Here is a 13,938-nt window from a genome sequence, read left to right as displayed (position 1 = left end):
CTACCCAAGCTATTCCCTTAGCTGTTCTTAAATACCTATCTTGATCAGAATATTGTGGACTTGGATATTCAATTGTTTTATTCAAATCGATTAACTCTTCGATTTTTACTATATTTGTTTCGGCAGCTACTACGCTAGCACCACTTGCCTCTCCTACCTGTACGCCTATGTCCGCAGTACTATCGTTATTTATTTCCGTTAAATTCCCTGTCGGATTCTCTGACGTATCTCCCAAATTTTTATTCATCAATGTATATTTTATTCATTTAGTAAAATTATTTAAATAAAATTATTTATTTATTTTATGTGCCTAAAATTTAATACCTAAGTTGTATTCTAATTTCGCTAACTATTCTATCACTATTTATTTAATAACCACTATTTATTATTAATTCTATGACTATTCAAAATATTTATTTTGAAATTCTTAATTTAATTACCTACTAATAGTAACTATAATATTTATTACCCAATACTCCAATATTCACTACGATTTATTTAATATAATGCTTATTCTAGGGCCCCTAAGCTACTCTATTATATATCTTTTCTCAATTACACTTTATTCAATTTTACTCTTTAGTATTTCTCTTTTAATTCAATTTATATATGTATGTGCGCACATTTATTTCAAATATTTATTCACTTATTTATTTCTTCTTTTTAAAACTCAATTATCCATTTATATCAATATTTCTCAAAATCACAAAAACTATGGTTTAACTACCATTTAATAAACTCAATTATTTTTTAACTCAATATCTCCTTATTTCAATTCAATTTATTATATGTCATTACATTATATGACATTACATTACATTACGCGCGTAATTCCAATTATATATATACTCTTTATTATTTTCTCAATTATATTATATTCACTTTTATATCTCAAAATTATTCTCATTTATTTTCACTTATATTCATTTCATATTAATTTATACCACAAAATTATTCTCATATAACATTTATTTAAATTCACTTTATACTCATTTATTCTCTTTATAACACTTTTATCGGTACATATACCCTTTATATACTCAAAATTATCCTACACTTTTATACATTACCTACCATATTATTTCTTTAAGTAGATAACATATATATATTTCTCAAAATTTTCCTACACTTTTATACATTACCTACCATATTATTTCTTTAAGTAGATAATATATATATATACACCTTCACAATAAATTTTATACGATGGTCCTAACAGATCCAAAGGAGACGTGACAGAGCCTTATAATTAAAATTCCTACATAAATAAGTACCCCAAAACTTAAATTACAACTCACAATACTGTCACTGCTTGAGTTGCTTCCATTGTTGCTCTTGTTGTTGTCCTGACTGCTCTAGCTGCTTGCTACGTAGATTCTCTTTTTCCCGGAGTTGCTGGAAGGTGATCAGTCCTCCAAACGTGACTCTTGGGTGAGTCGCTTCCGTGAAGTTGAAAACAAAAAATTTTCAGCTTCCCGTTGATGGAAAATCCTACCGACTGCGCCAAATTTTGTAGCGTCCCAGCATACAGGAGGACAAACGACTGGTGTTGAGGTAGATGGATTGGGTGTAATAAGTATAACAACTTAATTTGTGATTAATTTATTAGATATTTATTTGATTACTATGTAAATAAAACACTTTTACTGCACAAAATGATTTGGTTGTAAAATATTCTAAGTCCGAATAATTAAATTGGACTGGTGTCTGGCGTGAAGGTGCTTGTTCTGACTCTAGTGGCTCACGTCTGAATTGGGTCTAATCGGGGCTCTCCTATATAGTCCAGATAGTCCTACTCTCTGCATTTCCTCTCCTATCGATAAGATACGTATGTGTCCATGGCCGAGTCGTGCAAAAGCGTACGCGTGTATTATTTTAATATCGCAGCTTCCCACGCCCATGCGACCGGTCGGTCCACATCCTGGTTATTCGCGATACGTAATCTCCATAACCCGACGACATTAATCATATCTCTAGATACGCCTGCCAAGACTACGATTTCATATTTAATATTTCGTATATTTAATTCCAATTATGGTAATATTTTGGAAAGGCTAGAAGTTTGGCCTTCGATATAACTATTGAGGTCCTACACAATATAATTGGTTGGCGAAATCATACGCCCCAGGGTCACTTATACATATATACGTGTATATGCGTGTTTAGATGTCTCAGCGGGACGTCAGTACATAGCATTACTGTTCATTTTTACGCTCAAGGTAGTTACCAAAGAGGTTTGGGTGGTAATTCTATCCTTAACATAAGCCAGCCATCTGTAAGTCGATCTATTAGAAGTGTAACAAATGCTATTAACCAGCGTCTTTTGAGACAGTGGGTAAAATTCCCAATGACAGCTGTTCAATGACAAAAAGGTAGAGAAAAATTTGAATCTGCACCCCAGCCTTTTGAAGGTACTTTAGGAGCAATAGATTGTACCCATATTAATATTCTCGCTCCAATTGTCCATGAAGAGGCATACGTTAATCACCATGGCAATGACGTGGAATGGAATTTCATTATAACAATGGAGAACGTCGTATATGGTTAATTGGTAAGTCATGTTATTAGTATTTAAATTATATACCAATTTTAAATTTCCAAGTGATCATTGCTTTCCCATGTAATTATTTTGCATAGGTGATGCTGGATACCCATTGATATAACAAACTAATAATCGCTCCCTATTGGACAAAAATATAACTATCCGATGTGGGACATAATAAAAATTAAAAATAAACGGTCAGCCGCTCACTGCTCAGTCGATGTCTTAAGTATTTAATACATAATAATTAATAAGTACTAATAACTCAGTCAAACTGATTTTTTATTTAGTAAATGATAAATTTAGTGTATAAGATTTTAACTAAAAAAGTTCAAAGTATAAGTATATTTATTTTAAATTTGTAATTCACAAATTTTATGTAATAATTTTTCAAAATAAACAATTTTTAAAACTTGTATTAATGTTTTGTAATAGTTAAAATCAAATTCAACATTTAAGGTCGATTCACACTATACGGAACGTCAACGTCACGTCAAAATATGTTGCTATGTATTTATATCGCAATGTTCACATACACCGTCATCAATACGTAACGTCACCGTCACGGAACGGCAACGTTTATCGAAAACTATTTTTTGACGTGACGCAACCGGTCCGTTCTTGTCCGTTCGGATAGTATGAATGTGACAACTGAACTTTTCCGTCAAATTTAAGTGAATTTAAATAATTATATTTTAGTTATTTTTTCATTATTTTATCATGGATGATGAAAATTTAATTGAAAAAGTTCGTCTATATGATGAACTTTACAATATGGCACACAAAAAGTATAGTGATAATCATCATAAAGATATAATATGGACGAAAATAGGAAAAGAATTGAACACAACAGGTACGTGTAACTTTATTATTATACTTTATTATATACTTAATTTAAATGAATACTTATTTTATTTACTGCATTATATTATATTTAGACTAATTATAATGATGATATATATATATATATATATGTTTATATAATATTATAATAAATAATGATAATAAGTAATAATATTATTACTAATTTATAATATTATATTATTTTAATATAATTATTATACGAATTTGTCTTTTTGCCATGCCAATGATCCAATATCACTATTAAAAAAAGTTTTGTATGTTTCACGTACATAAAATGCAGAATTGTTTGCATTTCCTCCTTGCCTTGGTAGATTTGACCAGTTAAGTTCTCCTTCGATAGGGTCGAAATGCTGTGCCATCAGTATATTGTCTTTGATATAGTTATGTAAAATGCATGTCGTTAATATTACTTTATCTACGTTCTCAGGGAATAAATTTATGCTTCTAAAATAAATTCTAAATTTTTGTACCAAATTTCCAAAAGCATTTTCCGATACACGACGAGCTCGAGACAATCTATAATTGAATATTTGTTTTTCGATGTCCCCATTTATCGTTGGGCCTGGATATGGTCTAAGCAAATAAGATTTTAAGGGAAATGCCAAATCTCCAACAATTACAAAAGGCGCAGGAGATTGAGTTCCAGGAAGGTTTCTATCTTTTGGTACGTTTAATTTATTCTTCTCAAGGGCTTTTCCAAAACTAGAGTTCGCGAAAATTCCACCGTCACTATTCTTTCCATAAGCACCTACATCGACGGCAATGAATTTATAATTCACATCCACTAGCGCCATCAACACAATTGAAAATGTCCGTTTATAATTGTAAAACTGTGAGCCACTATTAGGAGGAGCGAAAATTTCCACACGTTTGCCGTCAAGCGCTCCCAAACAATTTGGAAAGTTCCATATATTCCAGAAATCATTCCCAATTTTTTCCCAGTCTTCTTCTTTTGGTAGTGGCATTACTTCAACTAATAACTTATCTATTATGGCTACACAGACATCTTTAATTATATTATGAACTGTAGAATGCCCCAAGCGAAAACTGAATGCAATGGTTTGAAATGAGTCACCAGTTGCTAAGAATCTAAAAGGTAAATAATTACACTTATAAGTTATAATTATTTTATATTCTAGACAAGCTGGTGTTTCGACCCCCCCCCCCCACCAAAGTAACAACTAAATTCACTTTCCAAGAAAATCCAAGCATTTTAACTAAGGATTAAACATTTATTTGACTTAGTATTAGATATTTTTTTTTAATAAAGGGTAAACAATCTTTTGAGAAATCTTGTGTTAAATCTTAGATTTGAAAAGAACATTTTTTAAAAATTTCTAACTAAAAATAATTTGCTCATTTTCGTGATTTTTACGTATTTTGTCAATATTTGAAATTGTGACTACGGATTTTTAATATTTTTCAAATATCATTGTAACAATATATTAGGAGCCATGTATTAAATTGTCAAGCTTTTTTACCCAAAAAAAACAAATTTTATGGACATCTATAGAAAAAAACCTAATTAAATTATAAACTTAGAATGTCCGTAAATATGCTCAAGATAAATAAAAATATTTTAGAAACATTATGATTTATAGAAAATGCTAATGTTTATACATTCAGTCAAAAAGCGACATCCAATTGCCACCTTTTTTTTATATTTATTTATTTTATTTATATTATATTATAGGGCAAGCATGTAAAAATCGATGGATCTCACTCAGAGATCAACTTAGGAAGGCAATAAAAAAGAAAAAAACAAAAAGTGGACAAGCAGCGGACATACAAAAAAAATGGAAGTATGAGGACTGCATGTCTTTTGTAATACCATTTTTTAAAGAACGAGAAACGTATTCTAACATATTATCTCCTGAAAGTGCTAGTGAAGAGTCAAATGACGAAGATATTTCCAATAAGAATGACAAAACTACAAATAATGATGTTCTAAATGAGGATGAAGAAAGTGAAAAAGAAACTCCGTCAAAACGTAAGGTTATGGGGTCGCTATCACAAAAAACAAAATCTCCAAAAAAAATGAAAATTCCAGCTTCATATTATTCTAAGACAAAAATAAAATAATAAACCACAAACAGCATCATCTGTTTTGATGAAATATATATTGGATAACGAGACAAATGATGAACCAAACGCAACATCTTATGCGCATCCAATCGACACATTTTTCTAAGGGCTGGCTGCTACTGTCAAAACATTTTCTCCAGAATACCAACACATGGCAAAAAACAAACTGTTTGGGATAGTGTCTGATTTAGAGTGGGCAAGATTGCAAAATAAATCAGCTAATCCTCAAATCCCACTATCAGTAAATCCTTCAACATCATATTTTTGCTCTAACACTCAAGTGGCACCATCACAAAACACGATGCAATACATTCAAACACCAACACCATCTCCTATTTCTAGACCATCATCATCAACATCAACTACTACTCAAAATTTTTATGAAAACTTTGATCCTACAAATGTTCAAAATATGTATTGACATTTTATTGTTTTCTTAAAATACTGAATCACTCAAAGTTTTATAATAACAGTAAAATATTATAATATGTGAAGTCAATATATAAATAAACAAGTAAAATTTATAAAATTTTTTTATTTTATAAACGAATATTATTATTATATTTACCTTAAGCACACCATTAACTTTTCCTTAGCACTTATAGCTTCTCGAAATGTTGTATTTTGTTTTGTGATTTGAAAATCGATTTTAGATAATAGAACATAAAATTGATGTTGTGACATTCTAAAATATTTGTAAAATGAAGTTTCTTCATCTTGTAAATCATTGAACAATGTATGATATTCCCCAAATTGCTTTCTTTTAATTAACATTTCTCGAACCCATGTTGTTCTACGTTTTTGGTGACAATTCTCTTCTTCCTCGTCCAAAATAATTGCAATCATTGCTAACGTTTTTTTATTAAACTTTGGCATGATGAAATACTTATATAATAAATTGATAATCTATATTTTAATTTAAAACCACAAGACAACTAAAATAGTAGATGACAATTGTTTCAAAACACTTTAGGGTGGTACACTTCCGTAGACGCAACCTCAGTAAACTGCAATCATTCCTACAATTTGACGCTTACGTTTGACGTCTTGATGTGAATGTATAACACATTTGACGTGACGTTACCGGTCTGTGACGTGACGTTGACGTTCCGTATAGTGTGAATCGACCTTTATAACTACATAATTATGTTATAAACTACAAAGTCACAACTACTTACGTTTAATAGAACTAAACCTAGTTGGACTTGAGCATAATATGGATTTTTTTTATTTAATGTTAATGACCCATCAACATTTTTTGAAATAAACTTCACTTTTTCAATAACATCTTGTAACCCGACTGTACTACCAAGGTAAGGCATTTTATTTCAACTAGTTTAGTTGGTTCATTAAAATTACTAACAATTATACCATCAGGTGCATAAGCGCAACTAGGGGTGGCTGGGGGGGGGCTTAGCCCCCCCCCCTAATAAATTAATCAATTGATTCTTAAAATATTAATACACTTTTAAAAATTCAGCTGTATTTATTTATTTTTTTTTTTTTTTGGAAAGTTTTTAAAGTTTAAAATTATTTTATATTGCCTACCTTTCTATAAAGTATAAATAGTGGCTAATATACCAAAGTCCTATACTCGACATATTTCATCTTTTCTATGATACAAGTTTTTATCGTTCGTATTATGTACGCACTGGTTAATTGGCGATTATCACTGAAAATCTGTTACGACTTACGGGTACACTGTATATGGCGAATAAATACGTACTTAAGATCTACAATGGAGCAAGATAGATTTTGTAATTGATCGATATTAAATATTGAAAAAGATATAAAAATTGATCCCGAAGTCATTTTGGAACAATTCACAGCCATCAACAAAAGAAAAATGAATCAAATGTCAATAATTATTTCACGATGCATATAAAATATATAATTAAAAGTAAATGTTGGTATTAATGGTGTTTACATTTTAAGATGGCGTTGGGGGGGCATAGCCCCCCACGGGTTACTTTTGGTATAATATTGAGGTGGGGCTATAGCCCCCCCCTAAGATTTTGTGCTAGTTGCGCCACTGATCAGGTGAATAACCTAACCAGGGGTAGTCGTAACTAGTAACGAACCACAAGGAACAATTTTTTGCTCACTATCTGTAACGGACCAAACCCTAAGCAAAGGCAGGGAGGTTGACCTCGTTTTTGTTTTAAATTAATATAAATTAGTAAGGTTCAAGCAAAAAATAAGAAAGAAGAAAAAAATACAAATAGCAATTCTTAATAACAACGATGAACAATTATATAATGATTGAAACGCAAAAGACGTAAAACACAATTAAACTATAAATGATTTAATAAATCATAGGAATACATAGGTAATAGTATTACAATATCTTATATCAAGCGACGCTCGGCGCTACGGAATTATCATAATAATAGAACCAGTATGGTAAATAATAGTAATTAAATTACGGAAAGTATATGTATACTATATGGAACCCTCACAACACAAGCAATATGAATCAACTTGAAAGAGTCCAACGGAAGTTTTTGAGCTTTGCAGCATATCTATTAAATATTGAACATAGACCTCATGTTTATGATGCAGTAATAGATAAGCTAGGCTTACAGTCTTTGGCCGATAGACGTATCACCATTAACAAGGTCTTTCTAGTCAAACTCATAAATGGGTCGATCGACTGTCCTGAACTTCTATCCAAAGTAAACATTAAAATTCCCTGTGTTCAGGTCCGTTCTTTCTATCCTTTCAGTATTCCGCTGTGTACGACAAATTATTCACGAAACAAACCACTAAATAGAATGATGCGGATTGCTAATGAGGATCCGTCTTTTAATTTTTAAGTTTAGTTTTGTAATTCTTTTATTTTGTCTCATTTCTTTTTCTATTTTAATTGTTATGTCTACTATTCACTTATAATATGTAATTTTATTTTCTGTACTTTGGGCTGCGGCCCGTATTAAAATAAAATAAATATACTAAACAAAGCATTCTACGCTACAGAATCATAACGCAAAGTAATGATCTTACAATGATGTATAAAATGTACACTATATATATCCTACTCACATGACCTGCATGATGGTAATGAGATGTACTGATGCTGAGTGATGACGGTGACTGCTGGGCGCTGGCTTGTTTGATTATTTGACTCGACGACATCGACGAAACTGACCACGTTGATAATAGTCGGTGTGGCGTATAGTAAGTCTTACTATATAACATAGATCTTACACAGATCGAATGACTGGTTGTGTGTAATGATGTTTAAGTATAAAGGGGGTAAGTCGTGGTATGCGTCATTCCGACGGAATAATACTACGTATAAGGCAAATAGCGACACGGCAAAGACACGAACTCCCGTTCATCAACAACCAACGACACCGTCATCGGCGTAACAACTAACAACTTGGCGGCGGGTAGTGCACACATCTCGGTGAACAAGTCGGCTGTACAATATTAGACTTTTAAGAACGACCTATGGACCGTTGATTAGCACATTGGGTATTTGCATCCAACATTACGCCCTCTTGGAAGACTAGGGGTCCTTTCAACGCTTTTCGGCTGGATGGGACTACCCAAGTGCTATGGACTCAAGAGGATGATTTCTCCAATTTCCAAAACGGGTAGGAACTTGACCATTGATAATTGGTTTACATCTGTTCCATTGGCCGTTGACCTGTTACAAAACCATAGAATTACTATGGTTGGGACAATTAGAAAAAATAAAAGAGAAATACCTCCTCTTTTTTTGGACACAAAGAAACGAGAAGTGTATAGTAGTAAATTTGGATATAGAAAAGAATGTTTATTAGTATCATACGTACCAAAAAAAAATAAAAATGTACTGATGTTGTCAACAATGCACAAGTAAGGAGATATTGATGTAGAGAGCGGAGAACAACGTAAGCCTGAAGTAATTACTTTTTATAATTTTACCAAAGGAGGAGTCGACGTTGTTGACGAACTAAAAGCTGAATATTCCGTAGCAAGGATTAGTTGTAGATGGCCTCTTACCATATTTTTTTCTCTTATGAATATAGCTGGTATAAATAGCAAATTATTTATAAAGCCAACACTGATACTACTATAAGTAGACGTCAATTTTTAAAATTTCTTGGGCAAGATCTATGTGAACCATTTATGGTACAACGACTGAATTGTAAAAATTTGTCTTTTGATCTTCGAAAACAAATAAATCGTTTCACCGGTCAAATCTCCACACCAACTCAAGAGGACCCAAGACCTACAGAAAGAGTTAAAAATGCTTACTGTCCTGCAAGGAAAAATCGCTATACCGTGGTAAGTAGATACACTACTATAAGCTCAAATATATATACAATTAATTATTTTATATTTTATACCTAGGTAAAATGTGCAAGGTGCTTTGTGCCATTATGTAAAGAACACACATTAGCCCTATGCAGTTTGTGCAATGGAAACAACGAAGATTTAGATGATTAGTTTGTTTAAGTTTGTAAATTAATTCATGCATACATATTACATTTTAATTATTTTCTCATTATGATTTTGCAGAAAACAGTTTATAAAATTACATTTCATAGCACATAAGTCAGTATAATTATTTTAATTTTTTTTCAATATATGTATTAATAAAGAATATTCAAAATTGGTTTATTTTATGATTTATCAATCATTTGTTCTTAAAATATTACATTCATGATGAAATATACTATGTGAGCGAATCGCTCTACGCGCGAGTAACGGTGTTCAAATTATACGTGCGTGTCATGACGGGTTAAGGTCTATTCCCACTGCTCCGGGACGTGTCCGGGTAGAGCCGGGTCATTTTTCAGCACGTCCGGGCAACCCGGGTTTCAGTATTCACACTATTCAGGATTCCGTCCGGGTTTATCTAAAATTTTGTCAACACTTTGTCGTCAGTCGTGATTAGGATTTGTAACCACATGGCCGTATATTATATTTTAGTGTAATAATATTATTTGCATAAATTATAAATTAAAAATTATAGTGAAGTAGGTATATTTTAGCCTTTAGGTATACCTATTTCTAAATTATAGTATCCAATTGAGTATAAAGTTTACCTACAGTAAGTATAAATAATTTAATTACTTAATAAATTACGTAGTAATACACAAATTAATTTGAATAATTTTAATTTAATTATTAGAAAAATGGATTTTTCTATTAAAGAACTTGCGATGATGACCTTACTACTTGACGAGAAAGAACAAGTAGCCCAAGAGCCTCGTAAGTACTGGGTTCACTCTGCTTGTAAATAACGTGATAACGAAGGAGAGTTCCAAATTGTATATAAGGAACTTATAGATGACGAAACTAAATTTCACGAATACTTTAGGATGTCCATGTACTGTTTCGATGTCTTACTAAAAAAATCGAAAAGTACATTAAAAAACAAGATACAAATTTCAGAAAATGTATACCACCTAAGCACCGTTTAGCTGTTTGTTTAAGGTAAGAAATTAATATTCAGTGAACATTTCTAGTTAACTTGAGTGATACTTTGCTGTATTTTAATGGATACATGTATTATATAGTAGGTAATATTTATCTAATAATAGTAAAACAAATTGTTTGTTATATTGAAAACAAAAAATAATTTACTATCTTTCACAGTAAATAGCAAAAATTAAAATCATATTGAAAAATATCTTAAAAAGTCTAAGAGGTAAGACTGATAGTACATAATATTATTTAAAATAATAACTAATATTCAAAATAAAAAGAACAATCTAGAATATTTTTAATAATACTTTTTTTTTCTATAGGTGAAAATTAATAAACAATCGGTATAATCATAATTATTAGTATCTATAAAAAATAAAACAAATTGTTTGTATTATTGAAAACAAAAAATAATTTATTATCTTTCACAGTAAATAGCAAAAATTAAAATCATATGGCAATCATATGTATTCTTTCATGAATGAATGTACGCTGCAGCTAATACAGGGTCGTTTGCAAGACGGCGCTCTACATTAAAGAAGCGTTTCATTGCCATAATTCGGGAATCGCCTAGCGTTTCTGGATGCGCTTTTAGTGGTAAGCGAACGATGAAACGTCCAGTTTCGTCACGCTCAGACGTTGAGATGAAGTGTTCTTCAGCAATGTATTCATCATTATGACGAGATGAAACATTGGTTGCACACAATGCTAATGCTGATTGATCGCAAATCGCGGGCGTTACAACAGCTGACATAGGAGGAGACATCGAGTCATGTATTTTGCCAGTTATAACCCAGCCAAGTCTGATGCTTCGTGCAGTCAATGAATTAGAGATGGCTAATCGGTCTCCATTGAATACTTCGTAGAAAATTTCAGCACCGACGAGACAATCAATTTCACCAGGTTTGTGGGATTGAGGATCTGCTAACTGCGATTGTATATTGCTAGGTATAATGATATTATTAGTAGCAATTTGATGAGATGGCAGTTTGCTTGAAATGACTGGTAAAGCGTGAAATATTATCGGTGTGGAGTAATGACTATATTGCGATGACAAGGTAGCTGACGATAAACGTTTTGCATGCATGCGATTGGCACCAATACCGGCAATGGTGATCGAATTGCCTGAACTCTTCAGTTGCAACCGTTTGGCGCATGCTTGTGTGATAAAGTTTAACTGAGCACCATTGTCGAGGACGGCTCTGCAAGGCTGTCTTTCACCACTACCATCATTGATGTAAACAATTGACGTGGACAACATTGCATAAGTAGGAACACTAGAGTTAGAGGTGACTGAGCTTTGTTGTGCATACATGACTTTGCTGGTGCTCGGCTCAGGATTGTCATTGGAACCGCTTACATCCTCATGTAATGTTGTGCTATGTTTTCTTCCACATTTTTTGCAGCAGCCCAGTCTGCATTGTTTTGCTGAGTGACCAGTTAAAAGGCAGTTGAAGCACAGCATTAGGTTGCTTACTGCATTTCTGCGTTCAGAGACTGCCTTGTTTAAAAACTCTTCACAGTGATATGGTGCCTATGGGACCAGAACATAACGGGCATTTGGGCATTTGATGTGACTTAGTGTAACTGTTTTGATTAGCAAGCAAGGCTTTTTTTGGCATTGGTTCTAATGAATTTGCATTGGATTTCGAGTTGTGAGCATTACCTGAAGTTTTGTAAATTTCACCAACTTCATAGGCAGACACCCGACTCGCTAAGAAGTTTTCAATCGCTGTAAATTTGGGAAGTTCTTTGGATTTTAAACTTAATTGCCATTCGCCGACGGTAATGGGATCTAATTTGCTGCATACTAGTGTTACTAGCCACGCATCCCATTGATCTACAAGTTGTTGCAATGCCTTAAGTGATCGGTAGTGAGAGACAATGTGGTGATGAAGTTTACGCAATTCAACAGCCGATGGTTGCTGAACTTGAGACGTTTGAAATAGAGAACGAATGTGCGATTGTATAATTAGGCTTTTGTTCTCATATTGGTCAACCAGGCTGTCATAAGCCATACGATAATTTTCTCCAGTGGTTGGAATGGCTTGTATAACCTCTGCTGCAGAACCATGGAGACTTGATATTAAATACTGTAATCGCTGGACATTTTATAAACTAGGGTTGTTATGAAATGTTGCATTAAATGTATCGATAAATGATGACCAGTTTTGGAGGGTTCCGTCGAAGGAAGGGGCAGGTATAGGAGGCAATCTCATAGACTCTCGAATAATTGTGCTGCCTTTTGTCTATGAATTTTCAGTTGTTGGTGGACCATGTTTCTCCAATAAGTCCAGAATTATTGCCTTAACGGTGTAGTAATCATCTTCAACCGTCTCTCGACATGCTACCATGTCTTCAGTGACACAATTATGTATTTCAATTTCGGCCTGATGCTCTTCAAATAATGTTATGTATTCGTTTAACCTTGTTAATCGGACGCGTAACTGATTGCATGAATGAATTACTGAGAAAAACCTTTCTACATATTTCTTGACTATTCCTATTGATCTCATCTCAGCATTTCTTTTGCAAATCAACCTTTTCAACTCAAATGGGATCACAGGTTCATTATCGGGATTGGATTCCATGTTGATTGATGATTCCAACGATGGCAGATGAATACAAGAGGCTTTTGTTACAATAATATAGTAATATTAAATAGAGCTGCGATAAAACAATTGAAATAACACAAGATATAAGCTATTTTTAGATAAACCAAAATTATTGAAGTAATGCAAAAATGTTTAGTATAGTCAGTAATATAGTATGGTTTAAGTAATGTTTAAGAAAATGTTAACTATAGTTCAGTAATATAGGATAATTGACAGAATGCAAAAATGTTAACTATAGTTAAATAATTGTAATGGTCTAATGAGAATAATCACTAATAGTGTATTATCATATCCGGTTCGAAGGACCAATGTTTGCGCCTATCAGCTGTTGCACAACAATAGGCAGCAGTGCCTTAGGCAAGGATATTAAGATGTTCGAAAGATAATTGTAGTGGACTGTATAATTGAGAT

General features: G+C 32.5%; 1 pseudogene; it reads left to right on the top strand.

Moving 5' to 3' along the window:
• The first annotated feature begins 3,262 nt into the window (after window positions 1–3,262).
• LOC149054518 (uncharacterized) lies at window positions 3,263–5,912 on the top strand (annotated as a pseudogene).
• Window positions 5,913–13,938: the final 8,026 nt, after the last annotated feature.

This window comes from Diuraphis noxia, unplaced genomic scaffold (assembly GCF_037042655.1).
Source record: "Diuraphis noxia isolate RWA-SAM2 unplaced genomic scaffold, SU_Dnox_SAM2 contig0006, whole genome shotgun sequence".
Classification (NCBI taxonomy): domain Eukaryota; kingdom Metazoa; phylum Arthropoda; class Insecta; order Hemiptera; family Aphididae; genus Diuraphis; species Diuraphis noxia.
This window is presented reverse-complemented; position numbering and strand designations above follow the sequence as displayed.